General features: G+C 47.3%; 1 protein-coding gene across 2 annotated transcripts in view; it reads left to right on the top strand.

Annotated features, from left to right (window-relative positions):
• Positions 1-19537, top strand: part of CALD1 (caldesmon 1) — a 186225-nt gene that overhangs the window by 69803 nt on the left and 96885 nt on the right. The window contains exon 3 of one of the 2 annotated variants that reach the window (XM_088448508.1): positions 4307-4421. The exons of the other annotated variant lie outside the window; for it this stretch is intronic. The gene's annotated coding sequence lies outside the window, so the exon portion shown is untranslated. The remainder of the gene's footprint in view (positions 1-4306; positions 4422-19537) is intronic. 2 annotated transcript variants of the gene reach the window in all.

Genomic DNA, 19537 nt, shown 5'->3' with positions numbered 1-19537 from the left:
ATGCCTCAGTTATACTTTAGGCCCTATTTATCACAATCATCTGAATTTTGTATGTGGATGTGATAATTTATTTACGCCTAAATTCAAAAAATGTAAATTTAAACTTTCTTGAGAATATAGCATGTTTCTCCTGCCAGGACACGGGCATGGAAGCCAATCTCAAGATCGGGATCCCCGGGATCCTGGAATTTAGGGCCAGAGCCGGCCCCAGGCATAAGCATTCTAAGCAAATGCCTAGGGCAACTGGAATGCCTAAGGCCATTCCAGGGCTCTGTAGCTGCCGCCCCCCCCCCACTCTCCGCAACGCTGCCCCCCCTATATATATACAGGGTTGCCTACCCTCCCGATTTGGGCGGGAGCCTCCCGATAATCGGGTGCAGCTCCCGCCCCCCCCGGAAAGGCAGGCAAGCCTTCCGGCAGCCGCCAATCCCCCCGACATCCCTCGCAATTTACTCTTAACCCCCGCTGCGAGGGCAGCCAGTGACGCGACTCACGTCATTTTGGCCGCGCCCCCTGCCTCGCAATGCATGTATTATCGGCATTGTGTAGCGGGGGCGGGGCCAAAATGACGCGATCACGTGACCCCGCCCCCGTGACGCCTGCAAACGTCAGGCACCGTCCGGACACGCCCCCTTTATCAGCCACGCCCCCCGCTGCCCTGCCGATCTGGCTGCTCCCTCCCGGAAGGAGCAGCCAGAAAGTCGGCAACTATGTATATATATAAATGTATATATTATGCATGTGTGTGTATATATATATATATATATATATATATATAAATCAAGATATATATATATATATCCTCAAGATAGATATATATATACGTACATACACATTAATAGAAATCTGAGGAGTGCCGCCCATGCCATATATATATATATATATATATATATATATATATGTATATATATATGTATATATATATATATGCACACACACACACACACACACGTGATGCTTTTTATCACACCTTTCACTGTTGGTATCCACGTATAAACACTTAGGTCCCCATTTATCAATGATGGTAAGCACCAGCACAATTTTTTGTTTAGTATGAATGTGATAGAAATGAAAAATTTACTGGTATTACTATTTACCAATACTTACCCCTCCAGTGAGGTCCCATGAAGTCCTCCTCCTCGGCGAGGTCCTCCACTCGACTGCTGGCAGCCTAACGCTGCCAGTGACTGGGCTCTGGTGTTATGCACAACGGTCCGTCTGTGCATGTGCATAACACGGGGACCCGGGATTGCCTGGAAGGTTTCGCTGAAGCCAGAAAAGATAGCGAGAGCGATGCTTGACCAACAGCAGTAATCTTTGATTACTGCTGTTTGTTAAATCCAGAAAAAATGGCATAACCCCTTTGGCGAGCGCTAAAGGGGTTATGCTTCTTTGATAAATGGGGACCTTAGACAGGCTTGCCGATATTTAGCTCCCTCCTTCCGGGAGGGAGCTGTCGGGCATGCATGGCTGGGGGTGTGAAGCAGTCAAAGGGGGCGGGGCCCCGGCAGGTGACGTAACATTGGGGGCGGTGCATGGGGCGTGGCAGCGCGATCGCGTCATCGTCCCCCCTGCTGCCGGGGGTTTTCTCTTATAAGCGCGGGGGGGTGCGGCGATTGCGGACACATCGCCGGGGGCCGGGAGGATTGCCTGCCTTCCCGGGAGGTCGGGAGCGGCACCCGATTTTCGGGAGGCTCCCGACCAAATCGGGAGGGTAGGCAAGTATGACCTTAGATTGGTGCTGGGATTATCTGTTAGGGGGCACCAGTCCAAATTTTGCCTAGGGCCGGCTCTGTTTAGGGCAAAAAAAACAGGATTAAAATGTGCGGCTTGTCTTCAGCCCGGGGGCAGCGCTGAGCCCTTATTCCATTGGCTCAAATGCTACCTCCAGGCACAGGCTGCGATATAAGCGTGTCCCAGATACTTCTAATTGTGGTGTTAGCGCAAGTACGGTCGTTAACTTGCGCATAGGTGAGTGGGGGCCGACTCGGGCTCTCTCTCCAATACGATTAGCAAAAAAGTAGCCCACTGGCCACTATGGTCTAACAACATCTTCAGATGGCGTTAGCAGCCGGGTACAAGCTGCCGGTTCTGGAACTAGGTAGATCTGACAATTTAGCAGCCCACTATAGGAGTTGCTTTTGAGTTGCCGGAAATGAAGGGATCACGGCAAACATCACATTTCCTGCAATTTCACTTGACCTTTTGACTGAATAGGCGCCATTCTAATTGTTGTAAAAGTTCCATTGCTCCATATTGCGATGTGTGTACCCAGCGTCGGCACAATGCGATGAAACGATACATCGCGCTGTCCGTACACACTACGCAATGCGGTGTGCAATGGCACGATGTGTGGTAGCATGCTGCATTTAGCAGCATGGGGTATTTCATTACATCGTCCCATCTGCTGTGCTGCACAGCAGATGGGACATTGTCAGGGGCGGATTGGGCATTACTTTTTGCGGGGAAAATCCCGGTGGGCCGATTGGTTGTGGGGCCGCTTCTTATTTGAGGCCCCGCCCCCTGATTTGCGTCACCAGGTCCCAGCCGGCTCCTGTGTGTTTTACACAAGCAGCCTGGCTGCCTATCAGTACTGCCTGGCCGCGCCTTAGCCTCTCTCGCGAGAAGAGAGGCCAGCGGCCAGCATCCTATCAAGGCTCCACCCAGCTTACAGTCGGAGTGAGGTGAAGTGGCACAGGACCGCGGGTGACAGCGTGGCCGCGGTGAGGGTAAATTGCGGCGGGGATGGGGGGCCGCCTGCCGGTCAGAGCAGTCTTTCAGCCTGATCACATCCTCTCCACTCTCCCCTCCCAAGGCTTTGAAGTGTCATGTTTAAGTTTCATTTCACAGCCTGGGGAGGGGGCAGAGTGGAGAGGAGACAATCGGGTCTGGCTGCAGTCTAGGGGGTGGTGATCTGTCTGTGGGGGAGGGGGGGTCTGATATACTAGGGGTGGGGCTGGAGAGATGATGATCTGTCTGTGGGGGAGGGGGGGTCTGATATATTAGGGGCGGGGGAGATGATCTGTCTGGGGGAGGGGGGGTCTGCTATATTAGGGGTGGGGGAGATGATCTGTCTGTGGGGAGGGGGTGTTCTGCTATACTATGAGTGGGGGAGATGATGATCTGTCTGGGGGAGGGGGGGTCTGCTATACTAAGGGCGGGGGAGATGATCTGTCTGGAAAGGGGGGTCTGCTATACTAGGGGTGGGGGAGATGATCTGTCTGGGAAGGGGGGTCTGCTATACTAGGGGTGGGGGAGATGATCTGTCTGGGAAGGGGGGTCTGCTATACTAGGGGTGGGGGAGATGATGATCTATCTGGGGAAGGGGGGGTCTGCTATACTAGGGGTGGGGGAGATGATGATCTGTCTGGGGGAGGGGGGGTCTACTATACTAAGGGCTGGGGAGATGATCTGTCTGGGGATGGGGGACTGCTACCTTAGGGGTGGGGGAGATGATCTGTCTGGGGGACGGGGGGTCTGCTATACTAAGGGCGGGGGAGATGATCTGTCTGGGGATGAGGGTCTGCTACCTTAGGGGTGGGGGAGATGGTCTGTCTGGGGGACGGGGGGTCTGCTATACTAAGGGCGGGGGAGATGATGATCTGTCTGGGGATGGGGGTCTGCTACACTAGGGGTGGGGGAGATGATCTGTCTGGGGAAGGGGGGGTCTGCTATACTAAGGGCGGGGGAGATGATCTGTCTGGGGATGGGGGTCTGCTATACTAGGGGTGGGGGAGATGATCTGTCTGGGGGAGGGGGGTCTGCTATACTAAGGGCGGGGGAAATGATGATCTGTCTGTGGGGACGGGGGGGTTGATCTGTCTGTGGGGAGGGGGGTATTCTGTGCTAAGGGGAGATCTGTGTGTGAGAAAAAAGGGCTATTCTGTGCTAGGGCAGGAGGACGCCACTGAGGAGACGCAGGAGGATGGCGCTCGGGAGACGCAGGAGGGATGGCACTGTGGGTGGATGGTGCCGGAGAGAATTGGGGGTGGCACTGGAGAGGCGCAGGGAGATAGCGCTGAAGAAACACACGAGAGGGGATAGGTTGGAGACACACCAAGACGGTGGGGCCGGAGACACACATATAGGACGGTAGGAACGCTGATACTATTAGAAGAAACACTGGGGCACAATAATCTTCAGTAAGATAACAATTCTAATGAAACCATATTCTGATGTAAATGGTACCAAAGGAGCAAATATATTTTATTAATATAAAATAGTTTGATATGGTAAACCCACATTTATTATCTGGTTGACCCTCTGTTGCATGATAATGACATTGGTTTTATTGGGACACATACAGACGGCTTCCAGACCATGGGATCTCGTGCATGAATAGCAAATACCAACTCAAGACACTGCCTGTCCAGGGAGGATCCATTTCTTCAGAGATTCCCCGTTGCAGAGAAATCATATAGGTAAGAAAATGCTCATTCACATGCTCGCTGTGGTTATTCACTGGAGAGAGGGACTGTGGGCATGGCTATCAGCTCCTGGAGCGGTAGGCATGCCCCCAGTATGACTATGACTGAAACAGGGGGAGTGGCTTGCAGGCATGGTGTTTTGCATTAGGCCACACCCCTTTACACAAGGCCACACCCACTTTTTCACCTTCGGCGCGCTCACCGAGGGATGCTTTCACGGTTTTTTCCAGGGCCACTTTCATTTCCCAATCCGCCCCTGGACATTGTGATGAACGACCCGCGATTTGAGTACGAACGATAGATCATGCAAGAGATCGCATATGTATGTACTCATTTAAAGGTGGACATTCTAATGTTACAGAGCCAGCGTATAGCTCAGATTTCTACATGTATCTCTGTACATGTGTCTACACAGCTTAGAATGAGCACGTAAGGGCTTCTAATTAAAGGAGTTAATTAGAACGAACTGGAAAAATGGTGTATAGGCTATACCCACTATAAATATATATATCAGGCTTGCCTACCTTCCCGATTTAGCCGGGAGCCTCCCGAATATCGTGTGCTGCTCCCGGCCCCCCAGATAGGCAGCCCCCCCCTGCACTAGTGATAGAAACCCGGCAGCAGGGGGAAGTGACGCGAATCGTGCTGAATTGCGTCATCGTAGCCCTGCCCCCTGCTTCACAATGCCTGTAATTTTAGCATTGTGAAGAGGAGGCAGGGCCACAATTACGCGATCGCGCGGTCACGCCCTGGCCCCACCCCAATACGTAGTCATTGCCCGGCCACGCCCTCCACTGTACACAGGCATTCAGCCCCCTCGGAAGGAGGGAACTGAATTTCGGCAAGTATGATATAGATAGATATATAATATTCCATAGACAAAAAACCTTATGGTTTCACATGTCCCATTAAGGCTTCTTAGACATGATCTGAAATTTCACAAAACCTATTGAATTTCTGCCAATTAAACTTAAAAAAGCAATGAAATTACGATCATTAAGGCTAACGCCTTAAGTGTTCCTTGCGCAATACATATATGGTATGCTATCACACCCTGTGGTTAACTGCAGATTCAGTACTTGGGAACTATCGTGCAAGATCTAAAGATAGCTGACTGCATACACGGATCAGTGAGATCCGTGATGCAGGAATCTGTGTAACATAAATGATTAGGAGATGCATGCATGGATTAGTGCGATCCGTGTGGCTTTCATATTATTATTATCCTTTATTTATATGGCGCAACAAGTGTTCCGCAGCGCCTTACAGAGTGCAGAAACAAATGAGCACACAAGACAACAGTTATTAACAGTACAGACAATGCAAGTACAAGATTTCTAAACAATGCTGCATAACATCTAAATAAGCAGCAGGGTGTCAGTAACCAAGTTTTAGGTGCCATTGTAAATGAAAGTAAAAGTAAGGCAAGAAGAAGCACATGAGGGAAGAGGGCCCTGCTCGCGAGAGCTTACATTCTAAGGGGAGGGTCAGACAAAAAGGGGTGACACAGATGGGCTAGATAGTGAGGAAGGAGCATAGAGTAGGAAGAAATGGGTCTTGAGAGCCCATTGAAGATTAAGAGCCAGGAAGCCAAGTGATGGAGGAATTTTGAACGAAGGCCAGGGAGACAAAAAAAGGCAGCTACTTGAAGAAGTTGGAAGAGGCAAATGTCATTAGTGTCGAATGGAAAGAATGAGATGGAGGGTTCAGAAGGTAAGACTTGGTAGGAGTGACCCAAGGATAGCAGAACCCCAAGATCACCACCCTGGAAACCTCCAGGCCAGGGTGTGTGAGAGAATGTGAGGCCCCCAAAGCAGATAGCTGCAGGAGCAGTGGTGTCAGATGGGTAAATTCAGGGTTTGGTGATGGCAAGGAGAATCAAGGCGTTGCAGATGAAGTGCTCATGAAAGGGGACCAGTTTATTATAGACAAAACTGGCTTTCCAGAGGGAACAGGAGAGAGGGACAGAGTTAAGAGGCGAAAGGAGAATGAGATTATTAGGGTTGATGTAGTGTGGAGGTGATATTGATCTAGAGAAAGGGGATAAGGAGTGTGGGGTTATGTGGCTGGCTTCTGAATGAGGAAGGGTTACAGCAGGTGGTGAGTAAGGTGGAGGTTTTGTGTAGTGTGGGGGGGAAGAGGACAGGTAACGTGGAGAAAAGAGAGGGTACAGGGTTTAGTGGTGGTGCAGCAGGACCATGGTGGAAGAGAAGTGAATAATACTGGAGTTGTGGGAGATGTAGTGTAGAGACTTATATGTGATGAAGAGCGACAGAGGAGGGGAAGGAGGGGGAGAACGTAGAGGGGACTATGGATGGAGAAAAGAGGTGAAAATTGGTGGTAGAGGAGAAAATAATGTAGCAGCTGAGTGAGGGAGGAGTAGAAAAAAAGAGACATAGGGTCTCATTCAGACCCGGTAGCAAGCGCTGAGCGATCGCAACCGGGTCGATGTTAAGGCCCTGCACATGCGCATCGGCCGCACTGCGCGTGCGCAAGCCCTGGAGCGAGAGAGAAACTTACTCGCTCCGGAGCTCACTACAAAAGGGCCAGCTGTCGATGTTGATTGACAACTCGGACCGTTTTGTAGGCGGAGGGGTGGTTTCACAAATGGAGGCGATCAGAGCAGGAAGCTCCCTGGGGCTTGCGGTTGCCGAGACCCAACCTTAGGGTCTTTTTGTTTTCGCAAGCCCCGATGGTCGCAATGGTCTTGACCATCGCTACCATCACCCTGGTTGGTCGCTAAGCTGTGGGTGGTAACCCACAGCTTAGCTAGCGACCAGGAGGCCGCACTTAAAAAATCAAGAGGCCGCCCTCATTCAGGGAGAGCGATCACTTCTTGCGGCCGCCTCTGAATGAGGGCCATAGTGTACATGAGGCAGTTGGGGGGGAAAAAGTCAGTATTAGGAATGAGTGTGAGATGTAGGAGCAGTACAGGTCAAATGTCAAAATCAGAGAAAAAGAAGAACAGTGCTGGAAGATGTAAAGGCACAAAACTACAAAAGTTAACAGTCAGGTGCATAAATACTGGGACAATGACAGAATTTTCATATTTTGGCCTCTATTCACCACCACAATGGCTTTGAAATGAAACAAACAAGATGTGCTTTAACTGCAGACTTTCAGATTTAATTTGAGGGTAATTACATTCAAATCAGGTGAACGGTGTAGGAATTACAACAGTTTCTATATGTGCCTCCCACTTTTTAAGGGGCCAAAAGTAATGGGACTATCAACTCAAAAGCTATTTCATGGACAGGTGTGGGCTATTCCCTCGTTATTTCATTATCAATTAAGCAGGTAAAAGGTCTGGAGTTGATTCTAGGTGTGACATTTGGAATCAGTTGCTGTCGACTCTCAATATGAGATCCAAAGAGCTGTCACTATCAGTGACGCAAGCCATCATTAGGTTAAAAAGTCAAAACAAACCCATCAGAGAGATAGCAAAAACATTAGGTGTGGCCAAATCAACTGTTTGGAACATTCTTAATAAGAAAGAATGCATCGGAGAGCTCAGCAACACCAAAAGACCCGGTAGACCATGGAAAACAACTGTGGTGGATGACAGAAGAATTATTTCCCTATTAATGCATAGGGGTCCCCTGCATTAAGCGCAATCAGCACTGGGCTCTGAGCTGGTCCTAGTTCTGGAAATACAGGGGAAAAATGTGTAGGGTCCTCCTATATTAACCAGAACTAGCACTGGACTTTTTCTAGCGGGGGAGTAATGCCATAGTCAGGGGAGCCCTATCACTGAGTCCCCCAGCCAAAGCATCTCCTCTGACCGCTAGTCAGCCCAGGGCAGGCTGGGGAGTTGGGGACCCCCCATAAAGGGGTCCCCCTCTCCAGAGCACCCCAGGCCTGGACTGATAGCCCGGGGCTACCCCCGGCCGGTGGGTGTCGGGTTGATAGTGTAATGTGGTGCATATGAAAGTATATATATATTGTCTTTTGCAGTAGGACTACAGGTCCCAGCAGGCCTCCCCTGCATGCTGGTACTTGAAAACCACAAATACCAGCAAGTGAGTGATTAAGGGCCCGCTGGTACCTATAATACCCCTGTAAAAGAAATATTAAAATAAAACAAGGACACCGATTGTTTTACTATTTTAGTGTTCTGCACCTTCATCTGAGGGGCGGTAGCCTTTAAGCTGTTTTGCATGACCGCCGCCCAACCAGAATTTACCCGATGTATTTTTTCTTTGGCAGCTTTTCTCTGCTGCCTCCCGGCCGACGGACTGCCATGCCGTGTTCGCGCGATGGCTTATATAAGGGGGCGGGGCGATGACAATGCGAGCCGTGATCGGCTCGTGACAGCCATCATTAAATTTCAAAAATGGCGCTGAGGCGCCATTTTTGAAATTGGCATCATGGTTCTCACCATTGAAGTCAATGATGAGAACCGCTCGTTGGCTGAGAGGCGGAAGGTTCGCCTCTCTCAGCCAATGAGCGCTCTGCACTGGGATTTCTTTAGTGAAATCCGGCTGCGAAGCTGTCATTCGGGTAGTGCTGTCTACTAATGTCCATGGGTCCGCGTATTTCGTTTTGTTTTTGTTTCCAAGCCCGGGGATGCCTACATGGAACGAAGAGGACCTAATCCATGCATACGAGGAGGTGAGTATGGATTTTTTTATTACAGGTACCCTATGGATTATCTACATGGAGAAGTGGACATGATTTGGCTTCAGGGATACATAGGTGAGTATGTGAGATAGTGTGTGCATGCATATGTTAATAAACTTTTACTTTCAACGGTGTGTGTGTCTTGTGATTATTTTAATATTTATTTTGCTGTGGAACTACAGGTACCAGCGGGCCCGTAATGCCCCGCATGTTAGTACTTGTGGTTCTCCAAGTACCAGCATGCGGAGGAGGCTTGCTGGGAACTGTAGTTCCACAGCAAAAGACAATATTTTTAACTCTTTACTTGAACCACACTTTTCACAATCAACCCAGCACCCACCGGGCAGGGGTGTCAAGGAGTGGGGGACCCCTTTAATTATGGGGGGGTTCCCAGCTCCCCAGGGATCCCCGGCCTGGGCTGACTAGCAGTCAGGGGTGATGCTCTGGCTGGGGGGCCCGGTAATAGGGTTCCCCTGGCTGTGGCACACCCCCCCCCTGCTAGAAAGGGGGACCCTACACATTTTTTCCCCTGTATTTCCAGAATCAGGGCCGGCTCAGAGCCCAGTGCTGGTTACGCTGAATACGGGGGACCCCAACGTCGTTTGTCCCCTGTATTTTGGCAACTAGGACTGGTTCTGAATAGCCCAGTGCTGGTTGTGCTTAATACAGGGGACCCCTACGTCGTTTGTCTCCTGTATCAGCACCACCAGGACTGGGTCTGCAAAGCCCAGTGCTGGTTGTTCAGTTTGGGGAGGGGGCACACCACTTATTTATTTTTTTCAATTTAACACTTTCTTTGAGCCCATCCGTGCATCTGTGTTTATATTTACTCACAGATGCAGGCATCGCGATTCTCCCTGATCCATGCATGCTGCATCTGTCTGCCGCCACAAGCACTGCTGCCGGTTCCCGCAGCCCTCACCGCCGACCACACGCCGCCGCTAATCTGTCTGCCCCTACCACCCCCCCTGGCTACAGCTAACGGCTGCTTTCCCCCGGGTCCTACCGCCCGCACTGGACCGCCACCTTGCTGCACCCAAGTAAAGCCACAGTGAGTACACCTGCTGAAGGCACCTACTGAGTCTGCGCAAAGAATTGAAGCCTCCTATCTAAATAATGGCACAATTGTGAGGTAATAGTTTAAAAACTGTAACTTTCTCAATTACCTGAACCCCAAAAGACCCTACCTTGGAACAAGAGCTACCTAATAAAACAAAACCCAAGTCTAAATTCGCCCCCTACCCTGAGTTATGCCTTCCCAAAAATCCCCCATAGAGAACAGCAGAAAAGTGGTCCTAACTAAGTTTCAGAAAAAACCTGACATATGGAGCTTTTGTTTTTTGCCCTGAAATTTGGCATGCAGCATCGAGAGGCAATTCTACCTGTCCATGCCAAATTTCAGCTTGGTACTCTGTGTAGCTTTTGAGGTGCAGCCCCTTAAAGACTTACCCCCCCCCCCTTCCCACCAGGATGTCTCTATGGAGATTTCCGTTTTTTTCGATTCAGCCTTAATATAAGGGCACGACTGTGCCCTTATAATACTATATACACACACACACACATGTACTAATTTAGTGTTTAGTAGTCCTTTTACAGTATATTGGTCCTTATTCCAGTTTTCATATATGACTATAGTTTGCTTTCCAAGATAGTTCCAGGTTTTGCTTACTAGAATTCAGGCTGCGGGTGCATCTGAATTCACAGGAGGAGTGGAAATAGAATCCTATATCTGTTTTGCTTTATTTGGCAGCCAAGAGGAAGCTGAAGATGTAAACATGCTACAGAGGGCTTGTGAGTCTCCAGATAATACGTTCCTCAGGGTGGATCTATAATAATGCAGACTGAGACAGCAGAATTCTGGGGACACCCATTGTAGGGAATCAACAAATGCAATGTAAATATTAATGTTGCAAGGTATAGGCTTAGGCCCACTATAAAGTGTATATCACTTCTTAAATAAGCATTGCATTTTCTCTTCAATGGTCTGGTTAATGCAAAAGTATTACCACCCAGCTTCGTCATTACAACCAGCTGAAGTCCCTCCCACATCCTTTGAACAGCCTTTTAATAGTAGTGCAAGGAGATTGCAGTCATTTGAACTTCTGTGATGTTACTAGTCCCTTTAATTTTTTTTTTATTTCCTCAATGTATACAGTGTATTGCTGCCGACCAAGTCTGTATGCCTGTCATTCACTCATTGTCTGCTCAGTTAGAAAAGCACATTTATTAGCATGGCAACCTACTTCAAAGAGACCGTGGTGGACAGATTTGTTAAGCTGGACTTCCACTATACAATTTTCTGTCAGATATCTGTCCAGTCTGGCTGGTTGTAATGAAAACCTGGTAATGTATGGGAGCAAATGACAGTCGATCATATGGTTTTAAACACTGAAAAAAGGACAAATAAAAAATGTTCAAGTTGGTTAAATTTGTGTATTTTAACCAATTTGTCTGAACAACCATTTTTGGATATTTTCCAGTGTTTGTGAACAAATGGACGATTGTCATTTGCTCCCATACATTACCAGATTTTCATTTCAACCAACCAGGTTGGACAGATATCTGACAGAAAATTGTGTAGTGGATGGCCAGCTTTTCAGTATGTAAGTTAGAATGGCTTTACTTTCGCTTTAACTTATTTCACATTATTGTGCTGGGCCTCTGTTTATCATTCTACTTCTGATCTAGATACGCCCTTTATATATACGATTCAGAAACGGATTCATAATAAGTTTTTTTTAAGTTAGTGTTTGTTGTTCAGGACACTTTCTACATTTTGTGTTAAAAAGAAAAAAGTAAAGCAAGGCATGGTCCTGATCACTATCTGTTCTTGTATGATATGACTATTTAACACTGACACTGGAACATTCTGTTTCTGCCAATACCAACGGGGAGGGGAGACTAAAAAAAAACATTAAAATGTATGTGCAATCGCAAATGCTTATCTTATGAAAACAACATATTACATCCCGATGCAAAGCAGTTTTGTAAATGTAATAAATTATCTAGTCTCCAAACACAAGGCATCTAGACAGTGCAGATCTCTGTATTAAACGGTTCAAGTGATCTATTCTGGACCATGCAGTTTGTGCCCAAAATTTTTTAGCAGCAGACTGGATTTGAGGTGTTCTATTATCCAACATTAAATGTTTGTATTAAAATGTACTTCATATTTATTATACATTTATGTTTTGTTTTGTTTTTTCATCAGTTAACAAAAGCAGGTCTGTGAATCCGCTTAACAATGTCAGGCCCCCCTAAAAAAAAGAAAAATAATGTTCAAATAATAGTACTCTAAAAATATAACTGTTATTAAAGGTGTGGGTAGCTGTGTAATAAAAAAAATAAATAAGATTTTTTAGCTCAAGAGCCTCAAGTAGTAAATGTGAAATAAAATATAGGCACAATAAAATATATTTTTTTATTAGATATATATATGTATATATATATAGAGAGAGAGAGATATATCTTAGATTGCGCTTAGAAGATGAGCAGCACTACAGGAGGAACCTGTTACAAGGAACCAATATAACATAAACACATAAAAAATTCTTAAGTGCGCTATGTGCAATTAAATTTAAACAGTTTGATTTAGCAGGTTGCTTGAATGTGAAAGTCCTTCCTCTAAATGTTTAAATTGGGTATTCTTCTTTTAGACTGTATGGTAGTGGACCATGAGGGGTCCTGTGGATATACCCTCCACCAAAAAAAAAAATCACCCAACAGAAGGCCAGAAAGGCCAATTAGAAAAGATCCCAAATGTTTATTTTTGATAAAAACATAAGTTTAACATTTAAAAGTTCTGGTACACATAAACAAAGTAAAACACATAGCATAGATCCAATAAATAAATGAGCCAAGGCCAGTGTAGAGATGTTTTTTGAGACTCACCCTCACCTTCAAACAGGTGTGAGCTCAATAGGGAGGGAATCTTCATACAACTGGTCAATGGAACCGTAACTGGTAAACCCTACGTGTTTCGTCTTTCGACTTTATCAGGGGTAGGTATCAAAATTATAATTTTTTTTTATTAATAACCCATAGGGGTATGAATTACAGGTAGTAATCGATAGTAGGTGGGTAACGCTGTACTTCAGCTGATCGATCACGATCCAATCGGGCCCAAATATGTTCCAAGTCTTATAATCAAATATCTACTCCTAATCCTAATGGGTTTAGTAATGATCAGAGTTAAACTCACATAGATTTACAACATTTAAATTAAAGTTCAGCACCAATACTAATTAATAACAAACCACTAAAATGGTTACTGAGCGAGGCACGTGCTGACTAGTAACAATAAGCCGTAGAAACCAATAAACATATTATAGATGTGCTGCATGTGCATGTTTGTATTATTATACATTGCCTTCAGCATTTGCCTACACAATGCTTAATGGAGAGTATTGATGCTTCATTTGTAATCCATGTTAACTACAGATTAGGCCTCCACCCACTCATTGTTATACGAAACCGCTAATTTGCAAATGTGATGGATCAAACAGGACCACACACCGCATTCAGCAGATTAGTGCTCTGGCTCTGTGACTCATGAAACGTAATACTGCTAATGGCATGTGATATGGTAGAAAAGAATATCATAAATTACAGCTAGTGATTGGGCAGAGGGTTTTTTTTTCTTTTTAGAAGCGATGTAATTTCTGGGATAATTCTTTAAAACGTTCACAAGCCGGAGATGACCCTGTAGGATGTGCGGTTCTCGTCCTAAACGCCAATGATCAGATCCAGAAACTAAATGTGGTATCAAGGGACTGTAACTAAACAGTACCTTTTAATCACCACAGTAAAATAAACCAATAAAATTTATTGATTCAGTATGTTTTACCTATTTGACATCACTTCCAGAAACGGAATCCGATAAATGGATAAGAAAAAAAACTTTTACGCCTCTGGTCCCCCATCCAAATATTTAAATAAACCACTAAGCTTGCCCTTGTGGGTTGATGGGCATACTTGATGGACATATACACATTTGGAAATATATATTGATTCAATGGAACGATTCCACGGATGAAGTGGTGGTGTTAAATGAAGCTTGTAAAAATTTATTGCATCGTTGTATGGCGGATCGTGTAAGGTATACGGTTTGTGATCTATCGTTACAGTGCATCATGGCGTTGCTGGGTCACATCATCGTTCAGGTGTGTACTCAGCTTAAGATTTGCGCAGTAGAGCCGCAATGTGACAGGGGCCTAATCCTGTGCCCCTCGTCCCCCAGCACATAGCTCCAACTGCCATCAATGCCGCACAATGGGGTCTAATTACTAAGCCTTGGCTGAGGATAAAGTGGACAGAGATAAAGTTTCAGCCAAGTAGGTCCTAACCGCCTGTGTCATGGCAGTTAGGAACTGATTAGCTGGTACTTTATCTCCGTTCACTTTAACTCCATCCAAGGCTTAGTAAATAGACCCCTTAAGTTACACACTCAGGAGTAACCTGTTGCAGTGGCTGAAGAGAGGCGTCCTGTCCGCTGCTCAGACTGGATGCCCTGAGCCGCAGACTCATCAATGAGGCATCAGTGGAGAGAGAGTGAGAGAGAGACGGGGAGATATAGGCGATAGGAAGAGAGTATCAGGGAAAGAGACAAAGGGGAAAAACGAAAGAGAATCCGCTGGGAGATAAGAGTGGGGCGGGGGAGAGAATAACCCGGCATTTCCAGGCTCAACAGCTGGCGACTCTGCGAATGATTGTGCCATAATATTAATTTGTGTGTATTCTGTACTAGTAAAGAGACCTCAATTTGCCTCTCTCTCTCTCTCTCTTTTTCTCTCTCTCTCTCGTTGTCATACATACTCAGGTAAAGGCGATCTAGAACTTACAGAAGTGTCCTGCTACATCTTTGGTGATCGCGCTACAAACGTGCGAATGGATCGCGCCATGTGATTACCCGTGCCAACGCTACATTACGCTATGGCGCGCACCATGCATTCCTATGGTGGCACAGGTGGGAACGCAGGGTGCGTATCCGCTCGCGGACACACGCCTCTCGCCATGCGTGGTGCGTTTTGCTGCGTACGCAGCAACGATGTAGCAGGACACATCTGTATACAACATAATCGCACGCACAGTTATATTAATGCTTTGTTTGATATCAAATTCCATTTGAAGTACAGATGCAAGATAACCTTATTAGAGAAGAGCGACATTGGGCTAAGGGCCTCATTCAGACTTGTACGCAAACCCGATGGTTTGTGTACAGGTCCGAGAGTGTGTGTTCTGTGCATGCGCCAGGGTCGCTGTGTGCATGGGCTGCGATGCCACTGCAACCCCCGTTGCATTGCCCTGTACGCCACAGCCTGATTGAAAGGCTGCGTCAGTTTGTGGGTAGGGAATGGGCAAAAACAGGGACCGTTCCACAAAACGGAGGCGTTTTTCTGAGAGTACCGAAGCCAGAGTCTCCTGCCTTCCTGGCCCCGACTAAGCAGTTCTGGCGGCCAATCTGAGTAAGCTTACACTGATGGTAGCGATATTGATCTGATCCTGCGGATCAGTATGCAAGACGAAGCTGCTGTGTGCATAGCGTACAGTTCTGTGTAAGGCCCAAAGTTTTGTGTGAACAGAGAGTCTGATTTAGAGTTGTGCGCAAGTCGACCTCTGTGCGTGCACGTAAATAAATGCAGATCTTTGCCTGCATGCACCTATATGGCTACATAGCCTCCACCCATGCTTTTTTGTTGTAGCATGTATGATGCTAGAAAACGCAAAATTTGTCCATGCTTCCTTGGAACGCCCCACTGCCCCCCCTGCATATGTAACGCATACTTCGCAACATATGGCCAGCCCCCTCTGGTAGGGGACTGCCAGGTCCGTGCAATAGGGCGGATGGGGGCGGTTTAGGCAGGCGGAGTGGGGGCGTGCTGCCACGATCGAGTCATCGCGGCCCCATCCCCCGCTTTATAATGCCAATATTAAAGCAGGGGCAGAGCTACCATAACTCGATTCAGCTCAATGTACATCATTGCACCCCCGCACTGCTCACTTTCACGGCGATCGCGGGGGGGCGGCCACCATTTCGGGGGACTTGCTTACTCTTGCGGGGTGCTGGGAGGGGCACGCGATTTTCGGGAGGCTCCCTGCAGTCCTGAGCGAGTAGGCAAGTATGATGTAACGTCATGACGTCACAGAAGAGGAGGCCGGTCAGCTCTCCAGGCTGCAGGGTGTCGTTCCAAGCATTCTACAAGCCGAATTCAGATGCCACCTAGGCAGTGACCAGTGTCGACCCATCGGCCTTGTGCCCTGGGCTACCCCTGGTAGGGGCCAGCAATGAATCAGAATTTTAAAAAGGATCAGGCTGTTCTGCAGACATGTGAAGCTCCGGCGATATAATTCACATTATGCTGACTTGATAGTCTATGAAATGAGCTGGAACGACGACCATTAATTCGTTCCGCTCTGTAGTGTGGCTGGGGAAGACTGAGAACACTTAAAGCCAAATTCCACTGTTGAAATGTGCAAAATTTCACTGCCAAATGCGTAACGAGGCATATATTTTGCTGAATATTTTGGAAAACTTTGCTTATTGTTACATGTAATATTTCAAGATAATCTCCTTAGATTTATTTTATTTTTATGTCCCTTTTATATGTTGCACATAAAATACCGTCCTGAGTAGTGTTCACTCGCAGTATTACATAGAGGACGTTTAAAAAAAAAAAAGTATGCAAAAAAAAAATAATTCTAATATAAATGTGAATGTGCAAATATAAATAAATACCATTTGATCCATCATTTGGCATATGTAATCATGGAGATAGAGGTGCCCATGCACCTGATGATGTTAGTCTGTTTTGCATGGAGCTGGCTGCCTATCACACAATGACTACTGATCCTGATCAATGCTTTGATTGGGAACATCAAGATGTGGTAGTGTTATCATTCGTGACAATGACTGCTATCGGCATGCAGTACGATTGTCGCCCTTTAGAATGTTGACATTCATAAATAAAGAAATAAAGTACCAACCAGTCAGCTCCTAACTGTCGTTTGTCAACACAGCCTGTAATGTGACAGTTAAGAGCTGATTGCTTGGTACTTTGGGGGTCATTCAGACCCACTCGCAAGCGGCAGTACGCTCGCAAGTGGGTCGATGTTCCCCACTGCGCATGCGCACGACGGAGGGAGCTCCGTCATGCGCATGCGCGAGACCCGGACTGCGACAGCCAAGCTGTCACTCCGGGTCTCGCACCAAAGGGGGCGTGCTGTCGATGTTGATTGACAGCACGCCCCCTTTGGTGGGCGTGCCGGGGGCGTGCCTGCCAGACGGAGGCGTTCCCATGGGAACGCCTACCGTCTGAAGCCGGCCCCACTGACATCACTAGTGTCAGTGGGAGTGATTTTGGCTCTGATAGAGCCAAAATCACTCCAGGGCTTGTGGCAGGGAGACCCTACCGCAGGGTCTCCGTCGCAAGTCCGATGGACGCGATGGTCAAGACCATCGCGACCATCTTTTTGGACGCTCGTATATGCTGTGGGTGGTGACCTACAGCTATATGAGCGTCCAGGAGGACGCTCCATTTTAATGGAGGAGGGCCCTGATTCAGAGCGAGCGCTCTGGTCAGAGCGTCCGTCTCAGAATCAGGCCCTTTATCTTTGATCCCGATGATAAATCTTGTCTCTAATATCCACTAGTGTGTAACAATGTCCAGTGGTTTTTGTACAGATGACAAGTGTAGTTTGCAATGATTTTCTATAAAGTTTCTATAGAGTGAGAAGTGAACATTGGCCTTTGTGGCTGCAGCTTTGCATTTGCTAACGTAGCCGCAATCACTGACACGCCGGCGTAACACTACCATAACTCGCCCATGAGACGCCCTTTTTTGCCTTCACTTCAGGCCACCTCCCAGTCACAGCCTATAAACGCCCATGGTTATTGCTTGCTGGTTCCAATGCCAGCGCCTCCATATGCAACAACATATGCAGCATACACTCAGAGGAACGCTTGTGCCGTAGGGGTAGCAGATAATCGCTCAACAGCGCAATCATCAGCTTTGGGTCCACCCTCTGGCTCAGGCCCTATGTGGGCAAACATTTAAATAAGAATTTGCCTAACTGGTGCTGCTCATATTTCAACAAAGATGAGTGAAACCTTTTAATAATCATTTTCTGCATACACAACGGACAGCTCTGTTTTGTGACATTGGGGTCTATTCACTAAACTTTGATAAAATGGAGAAAGTCCCAGCCAATCAGCTCCTAACTGTCAGTTTACAGGCTGTGGGGGTCATTCAGACCCGCTCGTGAGCGGCAGTACGCTCGCCAGCTGGTCGATGTTCCCCCACTGCACATGCGCACGACGGAGGGAGCTCCGTCGTGCGCATGCACGAGACCCGGCGAGCGACGGGCTCTCCATCGCTCCGGGTCTCGCACTAAAGGGGCCGTGCTGTCGATGTTGATTGACATAACGCCCCCTTTGGTGGGCGTGCCGGGGGCGTGCCTGCCAGACGGAGGCGTTCCCATGGGAACGCCTACCGTCTCAAGCCGGCCCCACTGACATCACTATCGATGTCAGTGGGAGTGATTTTGGCTCTGATAGAGCCAAAATCACTCCAGGGCTTGCGGCAGCGAGACCCTACCGCAGGGTCTCCGTCGCAAGCCCGATGGTCGCGATGGTCAAGACCATCGTGACCATCATCATGGACGCTCGCTATAGCTGTGGGTGGTAACCCACAGCTATGCAAGCGTCCATGAGGACGCTCCAAAAAAAGGTAGGAGGGCCCTGATTCTCTGAATCAGGCCCTGTGTTTGAAAAATTACCGTTAGGAGCTGATTGACTAGGACTTACCCTTCTCCATTTTATCTCTCTCCAAGGCTTAGTGAATAGACCCCATTGCTCCTTTAAATCAGCATTGAGCAGGGGGGGGGAGGGGGCGAAACATGTAACCAAGGAGACTAATTTTTTAATGGAGAAAAGACAACATTTTTAGGGTCAGGGATAATGTTACAGTCCATGCTATCAGCCGTGACCTCCAACTTGGGTATTTCCTGTTTTGTTGTCTATAATTCTGTACTGGCCTCAGCTCTGGTTTCAGATACTTCGTTTTTCCAGATGATGTGAAGTAAAACTATTCTCTTTCCTCTAAAATGAAAAAACCCCAATCCCTCAAATCACTCAGTGAAAAACTACCTGTGTAAATCAATACGTACGTTTGGCATTCTCATTTCATTGTCCTAAATGAAGTATATAAACTGCACATTGTGTTTTGTTGGTCACTGTTTTCCTGCTAAACAAAAATACAGATTTAAATAATATAAAAATAAGCGTAAAAATCAAATGTTCCTCTTCCTATTTGCCCAAGCAATGCCCCCTGCTACGTGTGCCACGCCCCTTTTTAGATGCATATACTCCTGGCTGTTCCACAATAAGTGGTACTTTTGGAGAATAACTCTAAAGCTAGGTACACACTGGACGATGTGTACCAGGACGATATGTCGGGCCATCATTAGAGCGATGTTATGAACGACCACTCGTT

The sequence above is a fragment of the Taudactylus pleione genome, unplaced genomic scaffold (genome assembly GCF_031769625.1).
Source record: "Taudactylus pleione unplaced genomic scaffold, aTauple2 ptg000456l, whole genome shotgun sequence".
In the NCBI taxonomy this organism is placed as follows: domain Eukaryota; kingdom Metazoa; phylum Chordata; class Amphibia; order Anura; family Myobatrachidae; genus Taudactylus; species Taudactylus pleione.
This window is presented reverse-complemented; position numbering and strand designations above follow the sequence as displayed.